Raw genomic sequence first — 13,337 nt, 5'->3', positions numbered from 1 at the left:
AAACAAAGGATGGAGACAGAGATGGCAATTGTCAATAGCATTCCATGGCATCAGGTATGGTGACCCATTTGAAATAAAAAATCTGTTCCTGGCACTCTGCTCAACACTCCAATGGCTTCCTTCTTCCTTCCCAGAAGGAACTTAATTCCAAAAAAGTTCTTCAGTGTCTTTATTCAAGATTCAGCTCAAGTTATATTATCAAAGAGGCCCAATATTGACCCTCTGACTTAATCCACATTTCCTCTCTGCTTTGTTTTACTTCTTAGCATACATCATCACCTGACATACAATTTGTTTCTTTGTTTGTTTTTAATCTTTCCTCCTCCAAACTCCAGAATACAATACAAGATCTCAGACCAGGTCTAATTACATTTGTCCTGCTGTAAACCAGCACCTAAAAATGAACCTGGCATTTTTGACAAATGAATGAATGGAAAAAAAAAAATTAAAGATGAAAAATGAAGGCAAGGACATCCACTCTCACCACTTCTATTGAGCATAGTACTGGAAGTCCTTAACAGAGCCATTAGGCAAGAAAAAGAAATAAAAGGCATCTAAATCAGAGAGAAAGACACACAATTATGTTTGCAAATGACACATAATCACGTATGTAGAAAACCTGAAAGACTCCGCACACATACAGAAAAACTATTAGAACTAATGAACAAATTCAGTAAAATTACAGGATACAAAATCAACATACAAAAATAGTTGCATTTATATATACTAACAAGACATTATACAAAATGAAATTAAGATAATAATCTTATTTACAGTAGCATCAAAAGAATAAAATATTCAAGAATAAATTTAACTAAGAGGGTAAAAGACTTGTCCACTGAAAACTATAAAATAGTGCTCAAAGAAGTTTAAAAAACACAAATAAATGGAAACATAGCTCATGTTTGTGGATAGAAAGACTCACTACTGTTAAAATATCCACACTACCCAAAACAATATTGAAATTTGATGCTATCTCTATCAAAATCCCAATGGCATTATTTACAGAATAAGAAAACAGTTCTACAAATCATATGGAACCACAAAAGACTTTGAATAATCAATCAGTTTTCAGGAAGAAGAACAAAGGTGGAACATACTTTCAGATTTTAAACTATATGACAAAGCTACAAGAATAAAAACAGTACGGTATTGGCACTAAAACAGACATATAGACCAACAGAACAGAATTGAGAGACCAGAACATTCATACATTTACTGTCAATTGATCTTTGAGAAGGGTGCCAAGAATACAAAATATGGAGAGAAGAGTCTCTCAATAAATGGTGATGAGAAAATTGTATATCCACATGCAAAAAATGAAACTGGATCCTTATCTTACAGAGACACAAAGATCTACTCAAAACGAATTAAAGACTTAAATGTAAGACTTGAAACCATAAAACTTGTAGAAGACACTGAGGGGAAAGCATCTTAACATTGGTCATGAAATGACTTTTTGTATAAGACAACAAAGGAATAGGCAAGAACAATAAAATAAACAAGTGCAATTATGTCAAACTAAAAAGCTTCTGCATGCAAAGGAATAATCAACAAAATGAAAAGTTAATCTATGAAATGCAAGAAAATATTTGCAGACTACATATCTAATAAGAAGTTAATGTCCAAAATATATAAGGAACTCCTACAACTCAAAAGCAATCAATAACAAAAATAACAACGTAAATATTCTGATTTAAAAATGGCCAGAGGGATTAAATTGCCTTTCTGGAAAGACATGCAAACAGCCAACATGTATAAGAAAAGGTACCTGACACCTTTAATTATCAGGGAAATGCAAATCAAAACCACAACAAGGTAGTACCTCACACCTGCTGGGGTGGTAATTATTTTTTTTACAGTGTTGGTGAAGATGTGAAGAAAGTGGAACATTCAAGTGCTACTGGTAGGAATGCAAAATGGTGCAGCTGCTGTGGAAAACAGTATGGAAGTTCCTAAAAATTGTTCATTATTGGCATGTAAATACTCATGCCAAACAAAGCAGAGTATTGTTCAGAACAGATATAAATATATGGAAATGTATAACATTTGACACTAGAAATCAGTGGGAAAATTGTGGATTTTTTTTCAATAAAAGCTAATAGGATAATTGACTGTGCATTCAGAAGAAAACTGATTTAATCCTCTATCTCATGTAATATTTAAAAACCATCTCTAAGATAATTAAAAATCTTTAAAAAAATTTTAACAATATTAGAAGCAAAGAAACAATAGAGAAAACTCAGAGACTTAATAGAATATAATTGACAGATTCAACTAGGTGAAAATCTAAAACTTTTGTACAATAAAACAGCCCATAAATAAAATCAAAGGAAACACGGCAAACATTAAGAAACATTTGCAATATATTTAACAAAATGTTAGTGTATATACAATAATAAAGAAAAATCATTTTTTTTAGAAAAAAAATAGGCATAGGATTGAAAATAAAAAGCCTAAGAGAAAAAAATCTCAAAGGATAACAAACATATGAATTATGCCTTCCCTCACAAGTATTTTGGGAACTATGAATTAGAACAATTCTAAGACACAATAGTTCACTTATTGAACTAAATAAAATTATATTAATAAAATTCAGTCCTCGCAAGGATGTGAGCAAACACGTATACTGGCACACATCTGTATTGATAAGTATTGGGGAAGAATTTAAAGTTATCAATACATACGAGAATTTTTAATGTTCCTACTCAGTGCTCTCATTTCTAGGACTTTTTTCTACATCATTTTTTGGAGAGCAATCTGGCAGTTATCTTACACAATATTAGTTCTCATTCCCTTTGACCTAACAATACCATTTCTAAGTATCTATTCTAAGGTACAGGGCTTCCCTGGTGGCTCAGCAGTAAAGAATCTGCCTGCAATGCAAGAGACCCAGGTTCGATCCCTAGGTCGAGAAGATCCCCTGGAGAAGGGAATGGCTACCTACTCCAGTATTCTTGATTGGAGAATCCATGGACAGCGGAGCCTGGCAGGCCACAGTTCATAGGGTTGCAAAGAGTCGGACACAACTAAAGTAACTTCATACGCACACACACATCCTAAGGTACAGGCAAAGATAATCATGACAGCACTTTTTACGATAAAAAATTAAAATGATCAAAGACCTAACAATGGTAGAATAAATTACAGAAGAGGCAGCCATTAAAAAGAATGGGCTAATTCTATAGATAGTAACCTAGAATATATAATTGCATGACACAAAAGACAAGTGACAGAAATTATTTAGTTTTTAGTTTAAAATAATAGAAGCATGTACATATAGAGATGTGGCTACATACATGTAGGATAAAGAGAGTTGTGCATGCTAAGTCCCTTCAGTTGTATCCGACTGTGCAACCCTATGGGCTGTAGCCTGCCAGGCTCCTCTGTAAACAGGATTCTCCAGGGAAGAATACTGGAGTGGGTTGCCATGCCCTCCTCCAGGGGATCTTCCCGACTCAAGAGATTGAACTCGCATCTCTTACATCACCTGCATTAGCGGGCGGATTCTTCACCACTAGTACCACCTGGGAAGTCAAAGCTAGTTACACACCAATAAGTTAATGGTGGTCACCTCTGGAGGTGGGATCAGATGAAGGAGTGTGTGTAATGGACCAAAGATAAAACTGTTCCCATTCAGGGAGGAGGAGAAAGAAGAGGGGCCATGGGAAGAGGCAACAGAGGAGGGCCATAGACAGACTGAAGACAGACAGGGGAGGAGGGCAGGGCCTGAGAGCAATGCACTGAGGATCTCAAGAGGAGGGAGTGAAGGGGTGCAGAGAGCCCTGTGATGGTGCAGCCCAGAGAAGGAGAGCAGCTGAGTAGTAGTGGTGGAAGCCAGGGTGCAGGGGGATTAAGGCAGTTCTTGTCCACTCTGCCAGGGCATCTTCATAGAGACAGACAAATCAGGGCCCTCCCCTCAAACCATCTGAATCAGAAGCTCTGCAAGTGACATCCAGATACAGTGTGTTTGAAACCGTCCTCAGATGACCAGGGTACAGCCAGGGTTAAGAAACACGGAGAGAAGGCGCTGAGAGCTTACTGAATCAGAGACACCTGAGAAGTATAGATCATTCTTTCACCAAGCTTGACAGATGAAGAAAGGAGTGAATTAAATCATAAAGCCACCAAAAGGGTTAGCAGGGTCAAGGAAGATGCGAGGATATTGTAGGCTGAGAAAGAAGCTGATAAGGCAGAAAACATTAACTGTGAGGTGAAGGTAGAGAGAAAAGGAAGGGGATGGTGGAGGAGGGGAACTGAATGTTATTTGTCAGGCATTTTACTTATGTTATCACCATTATGGCTCCTTTTGCTGATAATTAATAATCACTATTGTTATTTTTGAGGCCTATATTACTGCATCGGTTTTACAATGTGGCAAGTAAGGCTTAGGGAAGCCAAGTAAATACTGAAGATTCAAATCCATGCCAACAAAGAGCTGGGCTCTTTCCTCTGTACTGGCTATACAGTAAGGTCTTGGAGGCAGCGGGTAGGGCTGGGGTCTAGGACTCAGTTGGAGGAGTAGCTTAGGAAAAAGGAGGAACACACCCACTGAAACAGTGACAAGCCAGAGACAAGCAAAAAGGGAACACAACTAAAGGGGCAGGGCTTGTGAGTCTGTAGAGAAAAGGGTCAGGGAGACAGTTTGGAATGGGGTTGAGGTTCACAGTTGACTTCCTACATCATCTCAGTAGAGCTGGGGCAAAGTAATTAATTCCATGAGAGCTAACGCTGGTGGTTCGTGGACAGTGCCAGTGTGCTACACAACAGAGTGGAAAGCCAGGGAGGGAGAGCCCCTCCCTTCCAGTGAGATGTGGATTAGTCACTCAACAACCCATCTATCAATTTGGAAACCAGGAGCACTGATGAACTGAGCTGTCTGTAGCTAACTGGGAACCACAAAGAGGAAGAACAAGGGTTCTACCTTCCAAGAACTGACAGTCTATAGAGTTACTTGGGTGAGGTTTTTTCCACCAACTATTAAAATCATCTGATTAGAACATTCAAAAAAAACTGATGATGCCTTGCTTTGCAAAGGTCATGTAGAAGCATTCTGCCATTGACAATCCCATATCACCCAGTGGTTTTAAAAATAAACTGGGGTTGCATACCTTTACGGCGCCCCCATGAGCAAGCTAAGTGTGCAAGAAAGAAGCTTCTCCCGTCAGCTAAGAGAACTCTGGGGGATGGTGAAGGACAGGAAAATCTGGCATGCTGCAGTCCACTGGGTCACAAAGAGTCAGACACAACTGCGCGGCTGAACAACAACAAAGACAACCAGATGGGGTTTATGGTTTAATTGTACAAGGTCACGTTACTGAACAGGAAGCGTCAGGTGGTCATGTCTATACAGGTGCCCCTGGGCTTCCAGTCCAAAAAGATCACCAAACCATCTTGGGATATTCAGTGGCTTCTGGAGACTCAGCAGGCAGCTACTACTGAATGTCATTTACCAGTAATTCCAGAGTGTCAATCACTCAAAAGGGAATACACCTAGAATTGTAATAATTCTTTGTTGAGAATGTATAGTCTTTGTTTAAAATATTCTCCATGGTGCCCCTCAGGGTAATTAAATAAGCAGATAAGATATTAATTAATAGCAGCAAACAGACACTAACAACTTACTAATTGAGGGATAAGTATTTCTTTCAGGCAGCTACTACTTTTGTTTCAGTACTTTTGCCAGAGAGAAAAGGTGGTGGCTATGCATGATTTTGTTATTGCCAGAAAAAGAAAAAAAAAAAAGTCAACCCCCCCCCATACAGAAAAGACAACAGAAAACATGAATTGTGTATCTGTGAAAAAGAACAAAAGCGAGGATTATTTCAGCACCACCTATGTTTCTGTGTTGCACTCATGGGCAGAGAATAGACAGGCACTGGGGTATCTAAAAAGAAAGCAAAACCAGCTCTCTGGCTCTCTCGGGTCACTGACTATTTTTGCCCCTTTCACTCTGACCCCTCCTTCTTCTGAGGGAAGGTGAGATTCAATTCCCCGGAGCCTCACTCCAGTGCTGTCAAGCTGCTGTTCAAGCTATTATTCGGAAATAAGGAAAGAAATTTGACACGGAGACACTCCACGTCTTGGCTGCTAGGAGAAATACCAGGTTTGAGGTCGTTCCATTTATGAAGCTATTTTTATTATTATTATTATTGTTTTGCCAATCTGTTTTGTGATGCAGTCTCATCGAAAGACCTGTGGTCCCCATCTATCGTGCAAAACACATCTAGGGTGAATCCGTTCTTCCTTCTCCACTTCTTTGCTGCACTCCGGCTTCCCTAGGTCCTTCCTTCACCTGGTGAAGCTGGCCGGCTCTGGACATTTTGCAGGCTTAAGAAAATCACTGTTTCGCCTCGGGCAAGGAACACAAATGTTGCAACCTTGACTCCTCCTCTCAGGAAGAAAGAGTGAACAAGTGCACTTGCTGGGCTTCTTGTCCCAGAGCCGCCGGGCTGCTGCAGTCCAGGTTGGGATACCCAGACACCAGCCTGCTGGTCTTGGGCTTCCCACCCCCGCCCCCGCTCCCGCTCCCGCCCCCTTTCTCTTTAAGTCTAACTCGCTCCTCTCCCTCTTTCTGGATTCTATCGGCTGTTCCTGAAACAGCTTTACGCACGATGGAGGTCCACATCCTCGTGCAGGAAGTGCTCACGGACCTCGCTCCCCGGGAAAAGTGAGTACCCGCCGTGGGCGGAGCCGAGGGCGCGGGGGCGGCGCCGGGGCCGCGGGTTCGAGGCCAAGTGCGGGCAGACGCGCACCGGCGGCTGGGCTCGGGCTGCTCCGGAAGACGCCAGAAACCCGCCGGAGCCGCCGGGCGGCAGCCTGGGGCAGAGCCGGGACTCTGACAGCACGGAGGTCCCCTCCCAGAGGAACTAAAAAGACTCTATCCGCCCCCACCCTCGCCGCTTTTACGACGGCACACATTAGTCTTTATAAAAAGCATCTTGACAATGAGTTTCGGCGTGACTGGGGTATTCTGAGAAGATACATTATTCACGTCAAATTGAAAAGAAAAAATAGCGGGAAGGGGAAGGAGCTCAGACAGGTGATGTGCGGACGGCGGGCTTGAGGATTCTCCCAGCATCAGCCGCGGCCGCCTCGGGGCATCCGGCGGAAAGTTGAGCGACCGCAGTGCCGACCCGAAAGGTGTGACTCCCCGCCCGCTCAGAGGCAGTGGGGGTAGTGACAGGTAAGCAGCCTCCTGGCTGTCACTCGGAGCTCAGCCGAAGGGAGGCGGCCTGACCTCAGCGAAGGAATTCCAGCTGGAGAGGCAGCTTCGGGAACCGCTGGAGGAGAGAGGACGAGAGAGCCGAGGCGAGGAGGGGGGAAGTCGGGCAAACAGGTAACGGGGTGGGGGGGGCGGGCAGCCAGGGTGCTACCGGAGCGGAGGCTGGAGTTGCAGCTTTTTGGGTGGGAGAACATCCTTGTAATGGCCTCTCCCTGTGTTCTGCGGAACCAGCCCACCTTACCCCAATAACAAGCATTTTAGGATTTTCGGTAACTGGACTTGAAAATGATTGCAAAACATTATTATGACACTATAGGGATTCGCTTGTTTTCGTTCATCAAGTTGGTTGGTTAAGATTTCCCACCTGAGTTTCATGCTTCTTGGTCAGTGGAGTGTTGCTCATTCCACCCCTGCTGTGCAAACTTGGGCAAGACCCTTGGGGTCTGTGGGCCTCGATTTTCTTTGCACATGTTGCACTTTGCATGTGTGTATATGTGTGTGTGCAACATTTAAGGATATATGTGTTGTGTGTGTATATATATGTATGAATATATGTGTGTATATATTCTGCCCTAAATGTGTACATATGTGTGTATACATACACATATACTATATACATATACATACACATACATATATATATTTAGATTACTACTTGTATATAAATATATTTAAGACTAATGGAGTAAAAGTGCTGCTGAATCACATAAGAAAGAAACTGATGAAATTGTATATTTTAGTGGTTCTTAAAAATTGGTGCTCATTAAGTCCTTTTGAGAATGAGCTATGAATCCTCTCCCAAGAGGGGAAAACATTTTTATGGAATGTTCATGAAGTTTTGCAAGCAGTCCCAGAAGGTTGTGGGCATGCCCTGAAGTCCTTGCCTGAGCCCCTAGTGAACATCCTTGCCTTCCTCTCTAGGATCTGCATCAACAATCCAGCCAAACCTCTGTGGCAGCTGGGTTGGCTGTGGGAGCCATCTGCAGCCTTCTCGGGGGTCTGGAGTCAGCCTTACCAAAGGAGAGAGCCTGGCTTTCATAAGTGAGCTCTTGGGACACTGTTTCCCAGGAGCCTCACCGGTCTCTGCCTCGTGGGAAACACTCTTCACAAGCTCTTACAATGGTTTTCCTAAGGTGACCATCCTCAGCCCTGGAGTTTTCAGTCTTAGAGACAGCATTGGAGAACACCTACAGAGGGTCACTGTCTTAAGGAGAGCTCTTCAGGTCCCATGGTTGGATGTCAGACACTGGGACCAAGGTCTGGTTTTGAAATGAAGTGCTGTTTGCTCCCAGTGCTGAGTAGGAATAGTAATGGTCTTCTTGTGCACCTCTGCACTTTTCCTTTAAGGCACTATGTTCCCGTGCCTTGGAGGACCTGGGTCTTCCATTGGCAGTGCCAGCAGGTGTAATAGAGGACACGGGGAGCTTTGAAGCCCAACAAACCAGGCTTCAAATCTTGGCTCCCTTGCTTCAGGCAAGTCACTGAACTTCTCTGAGCCTCACTTTTCCTGTTGTGAAATGGGGAACAATACTGCTTTCTTGCACGGTTATTAGGAAAATGAAATGCCTAGTCTATGATAAACTGCTGTTATTGATATGAATGTGAGTTTATAAGTCAGTGTTAAATAGTCTCCTACTTTTTTTAGAGCAGTTTACTCTCTTATGGGGCTTATGTCAGCAAAAGAATGAGTACAGTCAGTCCTGATCTAGTTATTCTAAAAGATGAATGGTGGGTTCAGAATACAATGTTGGGTTTATTGCTTCACCTTTGTCGAGCAATTTTCTGTGTTGCCAGCAAGTGAAATGTGTCCAGACTAGCATGAAGTCTTGACCCTTTCTCTGAGTTCTCTTTTGGCCTATAATCTTGAATAAAAAACAGCTAGATCTGTGCCTGTAGCTGCATGAATCTCGGTATAGAAACTGGAAAGGGCTGATGGCTGCATCCATCTCCCGGTACAACACAAACTGTCTCTGTAAAGAGAAATGTCTTCATTTCCATCTTTCACAGCTTGGAATAGATTTAATCAACTCAGCTAGTACACTCTCTCTCTCTCTCTCTCTCTCTCTCTCTCTGCAGTACTGGCTCCTTAGTTGCAAGAAATTAAATGACATAGAAGTAAGGGAAAGAAATAGCAGAATCTTAAAAGGAAATTGGATTCCCTCTAAGTATCCATTCCAAGACTGATGAGTATATTCTGGCAAGGCATTCTTGAATGCGAAGATGACAGTATTGATACCTACTAGTCACTGAGCCTTCAAGATATACTAAGCACTTCCCTATGTTCCTTCTGTTAATTCTCATGGTAATTCAGTGAATTCTCTCTTCAATTAATTTTCCCACTGCAGGGTTTGGATTATCAGATAAAGCTTTACAGATAAGGAAACTGAGGATTAGGGAAATTTACATGACTTGCCCAGTCTCCATAGCAAGTAAAAGGTAGAACCAAACCAGGACATAAGCCCACGTCTGTCTGATCTTGATACCCACTCTTGTTCCACTAACCCGTGCTGCCAGGCTCCCTGGGGGTCAGAAAGTTGCATCATGCTAATTGGGTCCCAATCTAGTTCTTCTTTTGAAGGGCAGGAATCACCAAATCCACTGGGTGATTTCAGTGGCATGAACATACACTTTGCATGTGAACATATCAACAGGCAGCAACAGTGAAATCACCTATGGAGAGTGATTTTCCCACCCTTTCCTAAATCCAGCTGTAAAGTCAATAGTTACCCACAGCAGGTGAGACTAGCTCTAGGCCGCTGATTTCCTGAGCAATTCGTTTATGTCGGAAAGAGCTCTGAAATTCTTATTCTTCGTTACCTTTAGAATTAGGACACCTTGCCATTTGCCTCCCTGTGTTAAACATTCATTCATTCCTAGAATACTTGCTGAGCTCTGAATATGACAGACAAGGCCTTGGTCCTTGTGAAGCTTCTGTGCTACAGAGATGTATAAGAGGCAGGTGAACATATATATAAATCAGATCATTTCAGATATTGATAAATGTTTTGTTATTGTTGTTCATTTGCTAAGTCGTGTCCTACTCTTTGTGACCCCATGGACTGCAGCACACCAGGACACAGGCTTCCCTGTCCTTCACTATCTCTCAGAGTTTTTTGAAACCCATGTCCATTGAATCGGTGATGCCATCCAGCCATCTCATCCTCTGTCATTCCTTCTCTTATTGCCCTCAATCTTTCCCAGCATCAGAATCTTTTTTAATGAGTCGGCTCTTCACATAAGGTGGCCAAAGTATTGGAGCTTCAGCTTCAGCATCACTCCTTCCAGTGAATATTCAGGACTGATTTCCTTTAGGATTGACTGGTTTGATCTCCTTGCTGTCCAAAGGACTCTCAAGAATCTTCTCCAGCACCACAGTTAGAAAGCATCAATTCTTCTGCACTCAGCCTTCTTTATGATCCAACTCTCACATCTGTACATAAACATTAGAGAGTAAAGAGAGGCTGGGGGCCTAGAGGGTTACAGGGCTTGGGGGCAACTTTAAGTAAGATACAAAGAAGATCTCCATAAGAAGGTCACCCTTAAACTTAAACCTGCATAATAAGAGGAAACCAGCTCCATGAAAATCTGGGGAAAGGCTTGCCTTAGCAGAAGAAACCTCAAGGGAAAGTTCTGAACATGAATAAATAAAGCAGTATGGCCCCAGATACAATGAGATGGCCCCTAAGATATCAAGTTGAGGTATATAAAGGGGAAACCATTGTTTGAATGCCTATTGTACTAGTCTAGCCTGTTCTGTGTACTTTATACCTATCTTATTTTTTATTCTTCTCAGCAATCTGGGGAGTTAGCTTTTCTGTCTTGATTTGATAGTTAAAGAAACCAAGACTTGTGGAGGGTAACCAACCAGCCCAAGGTTATAAAGCTGGTATTTGAATCCCACAGTCTGTTCTGCACCAAAACCCAAAACTTTTTGTTAGCACAGCATGTGGCCTTTGAGATCATCTCTTCTAGGGGATAGTGAAAGAGCTAGCAGCAAGAAATACCCAACATTTATTAGGTAGCTCAATGCTGGCAGTGATTTCTGTCTGATGTCCCAGTTTCCAGTTGGCATGTCTAAACCTGCACTGCACAGTGCGGTAGCACTCGCCGCATGTGGCTACTGAGCACTAGAAATGTGCAAATTGAGATGTACTGTAAGTGTAAAGTACATCCCAGATTTCAAAGACCTAGTACCAAAAAATACGTATCTATCTCTTGAGTTTTTATATTGACTGTATGTTAGAATGATAGTATTTTAAACATAGTGGTTTAGCTGAAGTACATTATTAAAATTAATTTTATCTGTTTCTTTTTAAATTTGTTTTCATGTGTTCAGCAAAAAATTTAAAATCACATATGTGACTTGAATTGTATTTCCTTCAAATAGCACTTCTGTAGACTAATTAGTTGACAGAGATAGAGTAGAGAATTGTTCCTCCTTCTTCCTAACATAACTTTTCCTGTATTCTTGGCTCACACTCCTTCTCAGGTGTGTCTGCTAATTCAGTTACTCAGTGAAGCAGTAAACAAGAAAAAAAGGATCGCTCTGTATCCTCCTCCACCCTCATTTTTCTGCTGAGTGGGTGATCATTCAAAGCCCACTACATCATGTCACTATATGAAATAGACTCAGTGGTTACTTTCATCACCAGGACTCATTCCCTCACCCAGACAAACCTCAAGCTTTCAAGCATCTTATCACCAAACGGTCATTTTAAACTCAGATATGCTTTTACCATAAAATCATTTCCTAGGACAATGTCTTTGACATTCTGGGACTTTGTGAAATCAGCCTAGGAGACAGCCAGAGTTTTGTGTCTGCATGCAAAGATCATGAAATGAATCATCTTATTGTGGTGATAAATGTTTTCCCCTCTCTATCCTTTTGCTTGTAACAGCTTGAACAAGATGCAGTCCAAGTTTCCAGAAGGGCTGTTTCAAGGACATCACAGAAGGCCATTTTGGCTTCTGTTGTCCACTAGCTAAAGTGGTCCTTGACTATGCCAGTGAAACACAAATACAATTGGTTTGATGTATGCCAAAGGGAAGGACATTCAGATTCCGGTGTTGTTAGAGGAAGTCTCTGGCCTGGAGTATCACAGACCTGCATTTGAGTATGTCTATGGGTTTGTGTGTTACCCTTACCCTCCGTCCCTCAAAAATTCTCTAGAAAAGGTCAGCACTGGTGAGATAATGCCACATAACAGGCTAATGGAGAAATATTCTAGAAAATGGTTAGCCACGGACTGTAGACATTTGCCTACAGTGAAGAGTTTCTTTTCTGTAGCTTAAACAGGATATACAGACAGACCTCAGAGATATTGTTGGTTCAGTTCCAGACCATTGAAATAAAGCAAATACTGCAATAAAATGAGTCACAAATGTTTTGGTTTTCTAGTCCATATAAAAGTGATTTACCCTACACTATAGTCCACTAAGTGCAGTAGCATCATGTTGTAGGGCTTCTCTTGTGGCTCAGAGGTAGAGAATCCCCCTGCAATGCAAGAGATGCAAGTTTAATCCCTGGGTCAGGAAGATCCCCTGGAGAAGGAAATGACTACCCACTCCAGTATTCTTGGCTGGAAAATCCTGTGGACAGAGGAGCCTGGTGGGCTACAGTCCCTAGGGTCACAAAAGGGTCAGGCACAACTTATTGACTAAACAACAACAAAGCATTATGTCTAAAATACAATGTACGTATCTTAATTTGAAAAATACTTTATTGTTAAAAAATGCTAACTACTGTCTAGCAACACAGCTTGTAAAAAAAGAAAGAAAGAAAAAAGCCAAACTACCTGCAAAGTACAATGAAGTGAAGAGCAGTAAGATTAGGTGTGCCTGTACCAGATGCTCTTTGAGATATACAAATAGCATTTGTTTATTTCCACTCAAAATCTCCATATTGTGGGGAAATGTCAGTAAGAAGCTGACAGGAGTGAATTTTAGTTTATCTACCTCAACAGTAATACCTATTCTTCAACATCTTCTAAGCCAAGAAGTCTGTGCCAGAGTCCATGGGGAAAATTAAAAAAAAAATCTTAAATCAAGGTCCTTTCTCTAGAGGAGCATATTATCTACCAGGGAAGATGGGCACAAACATAAAACACCATGA

The 13,337-nt window shown here is 41.8% G+C and overlaps 1 protein-coding gene across 2 annotated transcripts in view; it reads left to right on the top strand.

Moving 5' to 3' along the window:
- The first annotated feature begins 6,397 nt into the window (after window positions 1–6,397).
- PRLR (prolactin receptor) overlaps window positions 6,398–13,337 on the top strand; it is a 176,661-nt gene continuing 169,721 nt past the window's right edge. Inside the window, exon 1 of one of the 2 annotated variants that reach the window (XM_081520870.1) lies at window positions 6,398–7,186. The gene's annotated coding sequence lies outside the window, so the exon portion shown is untranslated. The remainder of the gene's footprint in view (window positions 7,187–13,337) is intronic. The other variant, XM_081520869.1, reaches the window with a different exon arrangement.

Source organism: Giraffa tippelskirchi, chromosome 8 (genome assembly GCF_054371585.1).
Source record: "Giraffa tippelskirchi isolate mGirTip1 chromosome 8, T2T-mGirTip1v1.2.pri, whole genome shotgun sequence".
Lineage (NCBI taxonomy): Eukaryota > Metazoa > Chordata > Mammalia > Artiodactyla > Giraffidae > Giraffa > Giraffa tippelskirchi.
Note: the sequence above shows the minus strand (reverse complement) of the source record. Positions and strands in the feature narration are given on the sequence as shown.